We start from the raw sequence: 12841 nt of genomic DNA, 5'->3' as shown, positions 1-12841 counted from the left end.
ATTGGCACGTGTGCGGCGTGTGTCATGTAGGTTCGGTGGCGCGATGACTTGAGGATTCTTGTCAAACATGAAAACTCGGTGATACCTGAAGACCACAACACATGGCGTGTGTGTACTGGCATTGATGCCATATGCCACCCCTTTGTCTATGCCGTGTGTTAGTCCAACAGTCGCTTCATGAAGAGACTGATGGGGATGGATGCGATTAGAATGCGCAAATACGCACCATCGGTTTCATAACTCTTTTGCCCATGGTTCTCTAATTCTCATGAAGTTGGATATGATTAATGCCGCGTCATTACAACATGTTCTTGATACCCAGTGTATTAACTTGGGTTAAATGGTGATGTTGCTAAATCCCTTATTTTACTCAACCCCAATAATGCCAATGTTGATACAAGAGCCGACATCTGCATATAGCTTCATTACATTTTTTTAGCGAAGCACATAGCTTCATATACTCCGTAGATGGCGATGAAAGTGGCTGCTTTAGGTTTTTTTTTTTTTTTTTTTTTTTTTTTTGATGAAAACGTTTGTTGTTTGGTAGGCAAGGGCTGTGAGGGGCTTTGGGGTGGTTTATCCCTGTTGGGCTGGAAAGCCTCAAAATTCCCGAAGCACCCGTTTGGCACACAGGGCTTGACCGGGCTGCCACTCTCGATCCCGTGAGCATCGAGGGTGAGCTCGCGGCTCGCGTGGAACCGGACGAGACGGGAGAGGAAACCGCCGGCGGCGGCTTCCTCTTCTTCCCCGGCAAGCTGATCTTCTCGCCGGAGGTAAGTCCCCGCGCCAACTCCAGTTCTCTCCCCTCTCCTCCCTTGGGTTTCTCGCATCTCTGCCTCCGACCGCCTCGTTCTCCCCCGCGAGCTCGCCAAGCAACGCCGTCTCCTATCCCTAGTTCGCCATGGACCTTCTCCTCTGACCCCTGCTAGCTTGACCTGACACGCCCCATCTCCATCGTTGCCATCGACGACGCTAGCTGCACCGAAGCAGACGAGCTCCTGGACTCCTCCCTGTCTACTTCTGCTTCCTCTCCCTCCTTTTCTTGTTGAGAGTTCAAGTGTTAGGATACCTTGCTAGACTTTAGTATGTGATGGATTACTACATTAACATGAATTTATTTATAACTACTAATGTACATGGATCCATGGAGGTGAATTACCACATGTCCACATGAAAAGGAGTAGCAGCTTTTTTGGTGTACAGAAGTAACTGCATTTGGCTGATGTTTATCAAGAGTTAGTGTATTGCTCAATGGAATTGGGAACAATGAGTTGTTAGTTTGTTACTATTGAAACTTATAAATATCTCGGCATGATGCTTCGCTGGACATAACCGGGCCTTGCTTGGTTCTAGTAAATGTGCAGATAAATGCAACAATAAGTTGTTCTTCCCCTAGCCAAACTTGTTTCTTATTATTAGTTTGTTACTGCTTTTTAATAGATAACTGGTTCCTGTTTCAAGTGTCTTCTACACTGATGCAAGATTTTCCAATTGAAATTGGGGCAAGAAGCAATAACTCTTAATTCCTTTACTGCTCAAACAAAACAGAAAATGTGTCCTGCTCTGTTTAGGGATGGAAAAGAGTTCATGGACAGTTTTTCTGGGAAGTGTTAGACCCATTTTGAGGCATGTGATTTACTCTGCAGTTAGTATATCAACAACAGCTTGTCTGGAGCAGCAGCTTGGTGTTATACATGAGTGTGTGACTTGTTTTTGTAACCTTAATTTTCTATCTGCAAGTGTTGCAATGATTATCAGCTACCTGCCACACACATGCTGAACATTTGTGTCTATTTGCAATGATTGTCAAGTACCTACCTAGAATGCTAATGTTGCTACGAGGCAACGGATTTGTTAATTTTCCCATATATAATTAATGTCCTTTGCTAGACACCACATCTCACATAGAGGATTTGTTTTTTTTTGGGGCGCAATCTCCTAATTTAACGGGACGGAGCAGCCGCATTCCCTTCTTTGCTTGGCAAGTTGCATTTTCCCCGGTATGTATATCTGCACCATGTTGCTTATTTACTTCTTTATGTGCAGTTCAACTAGGTTTTCATGCGAGATTCTTTTTTCACTAAATCTTGAAAAAGCCTCAGGACGATGCTGATAAGTGCTAGGTTGTGCCTTCTAGTTGCTTCCAAAATTACATAATATGATTACAGTTTCTGTTAATTAGTATGTAATCTATTCGAAGATTACAGAATATGCCATATGTTCTTATCATGTAAAGGAAAGAGATGTTCCATGTACTTTGTTGCTAGGATTATATTCGCTTCCTTAGATTTATTTTTGGACAAAAGATAATTTGTTGTTTCTTAACTACTATTCCTGTTAATAAGTGTCTAATCTAAGTACTCTGCAGTATGACCTACTCCCTCCGTTCCAAAATAGATGACTCAACTTTGTACTAACTGTAGTATAAAGTTAGTACAAAGTTGAGTCATCTATTTTGGAACGGAGGGAGTAGTGGTTTGTTCTGCATGATCTGCCATTATTCTATTTTTATATGAATAAGGATGAAATTCTTCTACCTATGGCTCAGTAATAATTTTAGTTCTGTTTTGACATCCTTATTTTTAGATAAGGATGGAGAAGCCCAAACTCATGGAGTCATATTGAAGCATTGGCCGGCAAGATAAAGGGATGACCCAAGTGACAGACACCAGTTGAATCAACTGTCTCCATAGCTTCTTAACACCATAGTTACTACAATTTAAACTTTGTCTTGGCTAAGTTTCTGTTGGGTTTAACACACAGTAAAATCTTCTTGAATAGTATTGTGGGTTCCTTTTGCATGAGTTTTAAATTTTTATGGCAGTGACATGCATGCTTGAGATGCTAGTTCAAAGTACATGGCACCTTAGTTATCAATATTGCGAGATTGATGTGTCCTTTTAATTTGGCTGATTGCTATTTGTGGGTGTCACTGTTAATTTGACATGATGATGATCATTAGCAATTTATTTAGTTTCTCATCTTATGTATGGGTGTTACAGCTCTGTAGCAAGTTCTCTTCTTCTATGAGTTGTTTAAGATTGCAAAGATTGAATTTTAAGCGTGATGCTGCTGTTTGTGTCATCTTATAGCAGGCCCTGCCTACCAAACAGTATTTTTGTGAGAAGGGGATTTAGGGTGGGAGAGGATTGGGGATGAGAGGGGAAAGTAAAGGATTGGTGAAGGGGAGGGATTCACCAAATCCCCTACAATCCCCAGACCCCTTGGGCTTGAAAACCTCTTGTGCCAAACAAGGATTGTTTGTCGTAGGAAAATAGATACTGCTCAAAGTTGTAGCTTAATCTATATCGAGTGATGCAATGTTAGTGTTTAGGCTGGTAAAAGAGGTGTGTACATGTATTGCAAATGAGATCTCTCATTTTTAGTATGCCCGGTGGTAGTCATGTTTCCCAAGGAACGGTGGGATGTGATTCCACGATCTGCATCTGTTTATATTGGCTATGTTAGCAACACAAGTTGAGAACAAAAATGCTAAAGTTGCAAATGAATCCTACGAACTTCTACCCACCGCACTAACCCCCCCCCCCCCCCCCCCCCCCCCCCCCGCCCCTCTTCCCCCTATTTTGAACCAAAAATTGGCACGACAGTTTGTAAAGCTAATTCCATAAGATGCATCTGTAGTTGTAGCATTTTTTATGGGGAAAACATGAATTACAGTAGTATTCAAACCACTGTCTCTGTTTCTAGCTAAGTTTATTAACAACATTCGTGCAGCCCCGGCGGGAAGGATCGAGCAAGCATATGTGCATCTAGCTAGCGGTGCTTTTCATTGAGCACCACACCAGAACCCCTTCAGTTTTAAATTCTTTCGGTAATAAAAATATTCACCCAAGACAAAGACCGGGCCACTTGTCGACCATTTGTTTGGGGTTTAGGGCCTCGTTCATATACTAGTGGCTTGGGGTTTAGGGCCTGCACATGGGTGCGCGTGCAGCAGCGTGGTTACACCCAACTCTTCTTCTCCAATGCACATTTTCTTTGCTCCTTTCACACCGCAGCTCACAGTAGCTCATCCGCTTGCCTTCGTTTCCTGTCTCTGCTTCTTCTCCCATTGCAATGCTCTCCGGCTAGCAAGCTCGTCGTGATCCGGATGGGACGGCCACCGTGGCGCCGGTGACCGCGGCGGAGGCATGGAGGTATGTGCATGTGGTACTAGCTTCTGATGCTCTATATTTTTGCTCATCTAGGAGTAGGGGTAACTAGATCTGTGATGACGGATGATGCTCAGCATGTTATTTTCATAATTTGTTCATCCTGCACATCAGTAGAGGATTTACTATGGATGTAATAGCAAAAGACGTAAACTTAGTCATTTACATTCAAAGTTACACGGCATGCATGAGCATAAATTGGTTTCTCACAAGGAAAAAAAGTTGATTTGTTCTTTGTTCAAATTGACCGGCCTGGCTGGTCTAGTTAAGCTACATGGGGATTCCATTTTCTAAATTATATTAATATTGCAGGCTAATAACTAAGAAGCGGATCAGATCTGGAGTAAGAGGTTTTCTTTCCGGTGCTGAAGCAAAGAACAACAGCAAGATATGGCAACTGCAATAGTGGTGGGTGTTTCTACCGGCGCCATGAAACCTGTTCTCGATAAGCTGTCCACTCTTATGGGAGGCGAGTTCTCCAAGATGAAAAACGTGCGGAAGGATGTAAAGTTTCTCAGTGATGAGCTTACAAGCATGAAAGATCTTCTTGAGAACCTTGCACTTGTGACGAGCTAGATCCACAAACCAAGAGGTGGAGAGACAAAGTAAGGGACATGTCTTATGACATTGAGAACATTATTGATGACTTCGGGGGAAAAATTGTGGAGAAAAATGAAATGGAAGGGCTCGCCAAGAAGACTGTTCGGTTCCTCAAAACTTTCAGAGCCCGTTACCAGATTGCTGGCCAGATTGAAGGGATCAATAAATTAGTGCTTGAAACTAGTGACAGACGCAACAGGTATCAGATTGTTACTCCTCCACCAAACGATGTGACCATTGACCCACGAGTTGGTCATATATACTCCAACAAGATGCAACTAGCCTTGTCGGTCTGAAAGTGCCAACCGATGAGCTTGTCGATATGCTAAATGACAAGGAGATGCATTTGAAGGTGGTATCCATTGTGGGATTTGGAGGTCTGGGCAAAACAACACTCGCCAATGAGATATACCGTCAACCCGATGGAGTAGTTGAATGTCGTGCATTTGTCCCGGTGACACAAAGGCATACCATCCAAAAACTTATTCGTAGTTTACTATCTGAACTTGGCAGCAGAGTAATAACAACCACAAGAATACATGATGTGGCTAAGGCATGTTGCTCCCATCCTCGTGATTATATTTTGGAAATGAAGCCACTTAGCGATGAAGACTCAAGAAGACTGTTCTTTAATAGGATATTTAACTCTGAAGAAGCTTGCCCTCGCCAGCTTCGAGATATTTCTACTGAAATTCTCAGAAAATGTGATGGTATGCCCCTTGCAATTATTACTATATCAGGCATGCTAGCAAGTGAACGCTTGGACCAACAGGATTGGGAGCATATACGGAATTCACTAGGTTCGGGAACAAATTTCACGTTGAAAGGGATGAGGAAAATCTTAGACCTCAGCTACAAGAACCTTCCTCCTCATCTCAAGACATGCTTGTTGTATCTTGGTATGTATCCCGAGGACTTCGAAATACAGAGGCATCATTTGGAACTTCAATGGATTGCTGAAGGCTTTATTAGTAAAGAGAATGGGCAAGATGTGGAGAATGTTGCAAGAAGTTATTTCAACGAGCTTGTCAACAGGAGCCTTATTCAACCTGCAGGATTTGACAACTGTGGGTTGGTCACACATTGCAAAGTTCATGATATGATGCGTGATCTTATCTTGTGTAAATGTGCAGAAGAGAATTTTCTCACCATAGTGGATGGCCCTCAAGCCATCACAAAACTGGATAACAAGGTCCGTCGACTGTCTCTCCAACTGCATGGTGATGATGAAACTAATGGAATGAAGTTATGGGGTAACATTAGTCTGTCCCAAGTTCGGACTTTTATGACCTTTGGTGGCCGTGAGGAGGTACCTCCTCTGTCACTGTTCAAATTCCTTCGAGTTCTGCGTATTTTTTTTCGAAAAGGGGGACTCCCCGGCCTCTGCATCAGAACGATGCATACGGCCACATTTATAGATAAAAAAGGTTCAAGAAGGTCTTAATGTCTTGCAAAAAAGTAAAAATGGCAAGCTCACACAGAGCCACAACGCCAAGAGCTGAAGGCCCAAAAGCCACAACCGGCTGGCACAACAAAAGATAGGTAAACTAATCGCCTATCCTATTACATGACCGCCATCCAAACCGGTTGAAGATATCCCGCGCTACCATCTCCCACCGGACAGATCTAGTAACCAAACGCTCCCTGGCCTCCGTCGGAGTGAGTAAGGACCACGTACGGATCAGCGCGGTAGCCCGGAATAAAACCTGCAAAAAATAAATAGTTGTTGTTCTGTTAAAAACCAAATCATTTCGGCAATTCCAAATTGCCCATAACAACGCACATACTCCTACTCGAATGTGTCTAGCTGTTTATGACTCTATCCCAGCAAGCCACATTCCAAATAACGTACTGACCGAATTCAGAGGAGTAATGTTAAAGGCAATTTGCACGGTTCGCCAGAAAACTCTCGCCAACGGGCAATCAAAGAAGAGGTGCTTGATAGTCTCATCCCGATCACAAAAACTACACCTAGTAGATCCTGTCCAGTTGCGCTTAACCAAATTGTCCTTTGTTAAAATTACTTGTTTATGCACAAACCACATAAACACTTTAATCTTCAAAGGAACTTTGACTTTACAAACATGTTTGGAACTAGGAATACTTCTAGAGTTAATGACATCGATATACATCGCTTTGACTGTAAATTCTCCAGACCTAGTAAGCTTCCAACACAACTGATCGGGCTGATGAGTTAGCTGAACCTCCATCAGTCTACTCACCAAATGAAGCCAAGCTTCCCACCGGTCGCCAACAAGCACCCTCCGAAACTGAATATTGAGGGGAATGGACTGCATAATCGTTGCAACAAGAGAATCATGACGCTGAACAATACGATACAGGGACGGATACTGGAGCGCCAACGGCGTTTCACCAAGCCAAGTATCCTCCCAGAAGCGAGTGGTGTTGCCATTACCGACAATAAACTTTGTTCTATTAAAGAAGGCGGCTTTGACTCTCATAAGCCCCTTCCAAAGCGGCGAGTCAGTTGGTCTGACTGTCACCTGGGACAAAGTCTTGGACTGCAAATACTTACTACGGAGAATCTGCGCCCAAGTTGCCTCAGTCTCAACTGACAACTTGTACAGCCACTTACTGAGAAGGCATCTGTTCTTGACTTCAAGATTCTCGATACCAAGGCCCCCCTGATCCTTTGGCCGACAGATGATATCCCATTTGGCGAGTCGGTATTTTCTCTTAAGTTCGTCACTCTGCCAGAAGAATCGGGATCGATAGAAGTCCAGCCTCTTCCTAACCCCAACTGGGACTTCAAAGAAGGATAAGAGAAACATAGGCATACTCGTGAGCACCGAATTAATGAGAATCAATCGGCCTCCATATGACATGAGTTTTCCTTTCCAGCAACTCAGTTTCTTCTCAAACCGATCCTCGATGCACTTCCACTCTCTGTTTGTTAGCTTTCGATGGTGAATGGGTATACCTAGGTACGTAAAAGGTAAAGCCCCCAATTCACATCCAAACAATTGCCTATAAGCCTCTTGTTCGTCCTTGGCTCTACCAAAGCAGAACAACTCGCTTTTATGAAAATTAATCTTCAATCCAGACAATTGTTCAAATAAGCATAACACCAGCTTCATATTTCTCGCTTTAGCCACGTCGTGCTCCATGAAGATGATTGTATCATCAGCGTACTGCAGGATGGACACACCACCATCAACTAGATGAGGCACCAAGCCACCCACCTGACCGGCCTCCTTTGCCCTCCCTATCAGGATCGCCAACATATCAACGACAATGTTGAACAAGATAGGGGACATGGGATCACCTTGTCTCAGGCCCTTGTGTGTCTAGAAATAATGGCCTATATCGTCATTCACTTTAATTCCAACACTCCCTTTTTGCGTGAAAGATTCTACCTAGCGTCGCCAAGCTTCATCGAAACCCTTCATGCGTAAGGCCTGTTGAAGGAACGGCCACTTGACTTTATCGTACGCCTTCTCAAAATCCACCTTGAAAATAACTCCATCAAGTTTTTTCGTGTGAATCTCATGGAGCGTTTCATGAAGGACCACAACCCCTTCAAGGATGTTCCTATCCGGCATGAAAGCAGTTTGAGTAGGCTGCACAACAGCATGCGCAATCTGTGTGAGCCTAATCGTTCCGACCTTTGTAAAATTTTTGAAACTAACATTGAGAAGACAGATGGGTCTGAATTGCTCGATTCTCACAGCCTCTGTTTTCTTAGGAAGGAGGGTTATCGTACCAAAATTTAGCTGAAAAAGCTGGAGCTGCCCCGAAAACAAATCATGGAACATCGGCAACAGGTCCCCTTTAATAATATGCCAGCACTTCTTATAAAACTCAGCCGGGAAACCATCCGGTCCAGGAGCTTTATTATTTTTCATCTGCGAGATGGCTTCGAAAACCTCCTTTTCAGAAAAAGGAGCTGCCAAAATATCATTCTCAACAACAGTGAGTTGAGGCACATCCTCAACCCTAGACTCATCCAGAGACACACAGTTATCCTCTGGGGGTCCAAACAACTGCTTGTAATACTCAGTAATGTATGATTTTAGGTTCTCCTGACCGATAATCGTTCCTTCATCTTGTTCAAGCTGAAAGATCCTCTTCTTCCTGTGTTTGCCATTGGCGATCATGTGGAAGAATCGAGTGTTCGCGTCCCCCTGGACAACTCTTCGGACCTTGGCCCGCAGCGCCCACTTTAATTCTTCTTCACGAAGAAGTTCTTTCAGCCTCATCTCTGCGTCTAGCTTGGCATGAAGCTCTGCGGCTGGCAGAATCGTGGCTTCTGCTTTTACATCTAAGGACTGAATAAGGGTAAGGAGCCGTTCCTTTTCAACCTTATAAATCCCGCTTAGATGCTTAGCCCACCCACGCAGAAAACTTCTCAGGTGCCTAATCTTATTCTGCCAGCGCTCAAGCGCAGTCCTCCCTCCTGCATCATTAGCCCACTCTCTGGCTACGAGATCAAGGAAACCTTCTCTTTCAAACCAAGCAAGCTCGAATGAGAAGACATTTTTATTGCCCAGTTGAGAGGCCTCACCAGAGTCAAGAAATAGAGGCGTGTGGTCAGAAATACCACGAGAGAGTGCCTGAACTGTAACAAAGGGAAACTTCTGTTCCCATTCGACACTTGCGAGTACACGATCCAACTTCTCAAACGTTGGATTTGGCATTGCGTTAGCCCAAGTGAACTTCCTACCCGAAAGCTCAATCTCTCTCAGATCCAAGCTTTCAATGATAGTGTTAAACATGAACGACCATCTCCCGTCAAAATTATCATTATTCTTCTCATCACGCCTCCTAATGATGTTAAAATCCCCCCCCCCCCCACCAGGATTGGTAGCTGCTCAGAGCCGCACACTCTAACTAGATCAGCCAAGAAATCCGGTTTGAATTCTGGCTGTGCGGCACCATAGACCGCCACCAGAGCCCAATCAAACCCATCAGCCTTCGAGCGCACCCTAAACTTAACAGCAAAATCTCCCATGACCACACTTCGGACTTCGAGAGACTCGCATCTCACACCGAGTAAGATCCCACCCGATCTTCCTCGCGGCGGCAGACAGTGCCAGTCGAAATCAATACCACCTGACAGAGTATTGAGAAATTGTGGCGGGAAATTATCTTGGCCAGTTTCCGACAAAGCAATAAAGTCCAGCCTATGCTCGATAGACGCTTCAGCAAGAAACCTTCTTTTAGCCAAGTCTTTGAGACCTCTGCTATTCCAAAAGATTCCTTTCATATCTCGTCATGGAATTTTTTAGCCGTGCGGATCCTAGCACTCCTACGCACTGCGGACGTCGGGTAAATCTTCCGCTTCCATTTGCGTTTAGGACTGGTCTTACTCTCCAGCTGGTCCTCACAACCAGGCTCAGGAGGTCTTACTACAACATCCTCAAAACTCTCATCTTCCTCCTCAGGCTCAGAGATGGGATTAGCAAGATCCGCACAAAAGTGATCCAGCACCTGGACCCCCAAAGCATCAATATCGGAATCATTCATGGGTTTGACCGCTGCTAAGTTACGAATCATTTCTAAAGCCCTCTCGGCTTCTAAATCCAGTAAATCATTAACGGACTTTGAAATTTCACCCTCATTACTCCCTAGTGAAATTCCGAATTGGTTTGCATTATTAACAATCTCATCGTTTGAAAAATGCAAGATAGAATTAGAAGTATTAACCGACATACCAGTAGTGACCTGAACGCCACGAAGCTTGGCCGCCCTCATGGCACACCGCTGCTGTATATCGTCCACCTCCGGATGGTCCTGAAGATGGCAGCTCAACCGTCTCCCCTCAGAGACCGGATCCGGAATCCCGCCAAACGCTAGGACCTCCTCCCGAGTGAAGTTGCCCGGGGGGGGCCTCCTGCCTCACCCCGAACACCAAGCCGGTCCCCACGGCAGGGAGACGGCACCACACCGGTTGATGGGGTAATATGGGCCGCCTGCCCTAGTTCCCCACCCAACCCAGCCAGCCGACAAGAGCTGCTCGCCGGTGCCAACGGAGGGCTGGCCACCCTAGACGCCGAAGGAGGAGAGGGCCACCTACCCCGGGCCCCCTCCAGGGACCGGAACTGCCGCCTGCAGCTCCGTCCAATCGAGAGGAGAAGAGGGTGCCGAGGCCACCTGCCCCGGACCCCCTCCCGAAGATACAGCCTCCACCACCGACACCTCGGCCGGCGCGATAGGAGAAGAGGACCCTGAGGCCACCTGCCCCGAGTCCCCTCCAGCGACCGAAACTGCCGCCTGCAGCTCCGTCGTCGCGCCAGGAGGACAGGTAGCCGAGGACACAAACCCCGGACCCCCTCCCAAGGGAACCACCTGCTCGGCTGGATCCTCAGTCTGAGAAGGACCACCAATGCGGGTAGGAGCATCCTCAAGACCCAAAGCGGGTAACGTGTGCTCAAAAGCCTCGAGAGACTCCACTCGCTCACTCCACAATCTCGGAGGTGCAGAAGCAGGCTCGAGAGACCCAAATCTCAGAGTGGTCATAGGCAGCGAGGAGGGTGGAGCCGTCCCGTCCCCAGTCGTCTGAGAAACGGACCCCTGTCCCTTGGACAACTCTCGTCCAGGATCAGCGACCGGAGGCTCCTTTGCTCCCGCGCCATCATCACCCTCGTGCATTGTAGGGGAACGCGACAGAAAACAAAAAATTTCCGACCTACGCACCAGCCCAGGACCACTATGGAGACTGCATACATGGTTTGATCTTTTTCGTTACCGACTCGTAGCGCAGCGGGAAGTAGAGTCGATGACGATCGGCAGTGCAGATCCCCGCAGCTAGGATTTTCAACCTCCCAACCGCGAGGATGTATACCCTCATCTGCTCCTCAGACAGCCCTCCGGGAGACGGTCGAACAGCCCCCCGGACGGTGTCGCGGACAGCCCTTCGGGAGGACCTTCGAAACTCGAACGGTCACTCGGACAGCCCTTCGGGAGGACCTTCGAAACTCGGATGGTCACACGGAAAGCCCTTCGGGAGGCACTCACGAACTAAGACCGAAACTACGATCTCTCTACAGAGTTGCACACATATAGTGTCATCTATCCGGCAGGGCTTCGCCGTCCAAAACTAGTTCCTGCCGGAACCCAGACAGCCTTTCGGCTCTACGAAACTATTTCGCTGGGAGGGAGAGAGAAGCCAGATCATGCATGGCACTTGTATGTGAGAAAGAGTGAGTGTGGAGGGCTGCCCCTCCACCTATATTTATAGGAAATCCCAAGGGGTAGGGTAGTTTAACACAAAAACCCAAAATGCACATGAATGAAGTCCTTCCTCAAGGGCATAAGAGTGAAAACAAGGAACAAGAGGGGCTCCAAGGTGGAGCCCCAAGTGTGGATGGCCACACCCCTTGGGGGGCCCCATGAGGGCCTCCCAATCCATCCATGTCATCCCTAGATCTTTTGGGCAAAGCCCCAAAAGGTGGCTTTCCATAAAATATCCCAAAATGCACTTTCACTATTCACGACGACATTTTTCAGCGTCCGTTCAAACTGAAAAATATTTATGTGGGCTTAGAACACTTCCAGTATCCACCATAATAATTTTCAACGCATTCTGGAACAATTCCAGTTTAGTGATTTTCATCTGCGAAAAGCATCTGAACCGGTTCCTGTAGCTCCGGAACATTTCCGGTTTTTACTTCTGAAAATTCCAAAAAGTTTCCAGAATGATTCTGGCACCCTCCAAGAATTATCAGGCATGTGCCGAAACCATTTTGACTTAATGGCATACCCCGAAACAACTATTTCGGTTTCACCGGAACTCATCGGGTGACCTCTCTCTGCGGAACTTTTCCGCTGTCCGAAACTTTTCGGTGTCCGGAACTTTTTCGATGATTTTCTCCCAGACTCCTTGTCTAGTATTCAACAGATAGATGACCCTTAAGCGTGTGACCCTATAGGTTCGGTGAAGTATAGACATGACCCGGAACCCCTTCCGATCAATGATCAACATCGGAGCCGTGGACACCCATATTGACCCCTATACCCAACGAATGAATATTCGAGTGAACCTCCAGTTGCAGTGAGCTATTCCTGTTGCTTCGTGATATGTCACAAACACCCGAGGTGAGATTTGT

At 46.2% G+C, this 12841-nt stretch overlaps 1 long non-coding RNA gene and 1 pseudogene across 1 annotated transcript; both read left to right on the top strand.

The window, feature by feature from the left end:
• Positions 1-602: 602 nt before the first annotated feature.
• LOC109743655 (uncharacterized) lies at positions 603-2904 on the top strand. The gene is made up of 3 exons (XR_002228127.4): positions 603-773; positions 1961-2000; positions 2587-2904. It is a non-coding gene; the product is annotated as an uncharacterized lncRNA (long non-coding RNA).
• Positions 2905-4485: 1581 nt separating this feature from the next.
• LOC109743645 (disease resistance protein RGA5-like) lies at positions 4486-6704 on the top strand (annotated as a pseudogene).
• Positions 6705-12841: the final 6137 nt, after the last annotated feature.

Source organism: Aegilops tauschii, chromosome 6, assembly GCF_002575655.3.
Source record: "Aegilops tauschii subsp. strangulata cultivar AL8/78 chromosome 6, Aet v6.0, whole genome shotgun sequence".
Classification (NCBI taxonomy): Eukaryota; Viridiplantae; Streptophyta; class Magnoliopsida; order Poales; family Poaceae; genus Aegilops; species Aegilops tauschii.
Note: the sequence above shows the minus strand (reverse complement) of the source record. Positions and strands in the feature narration are given on the sequence as shown.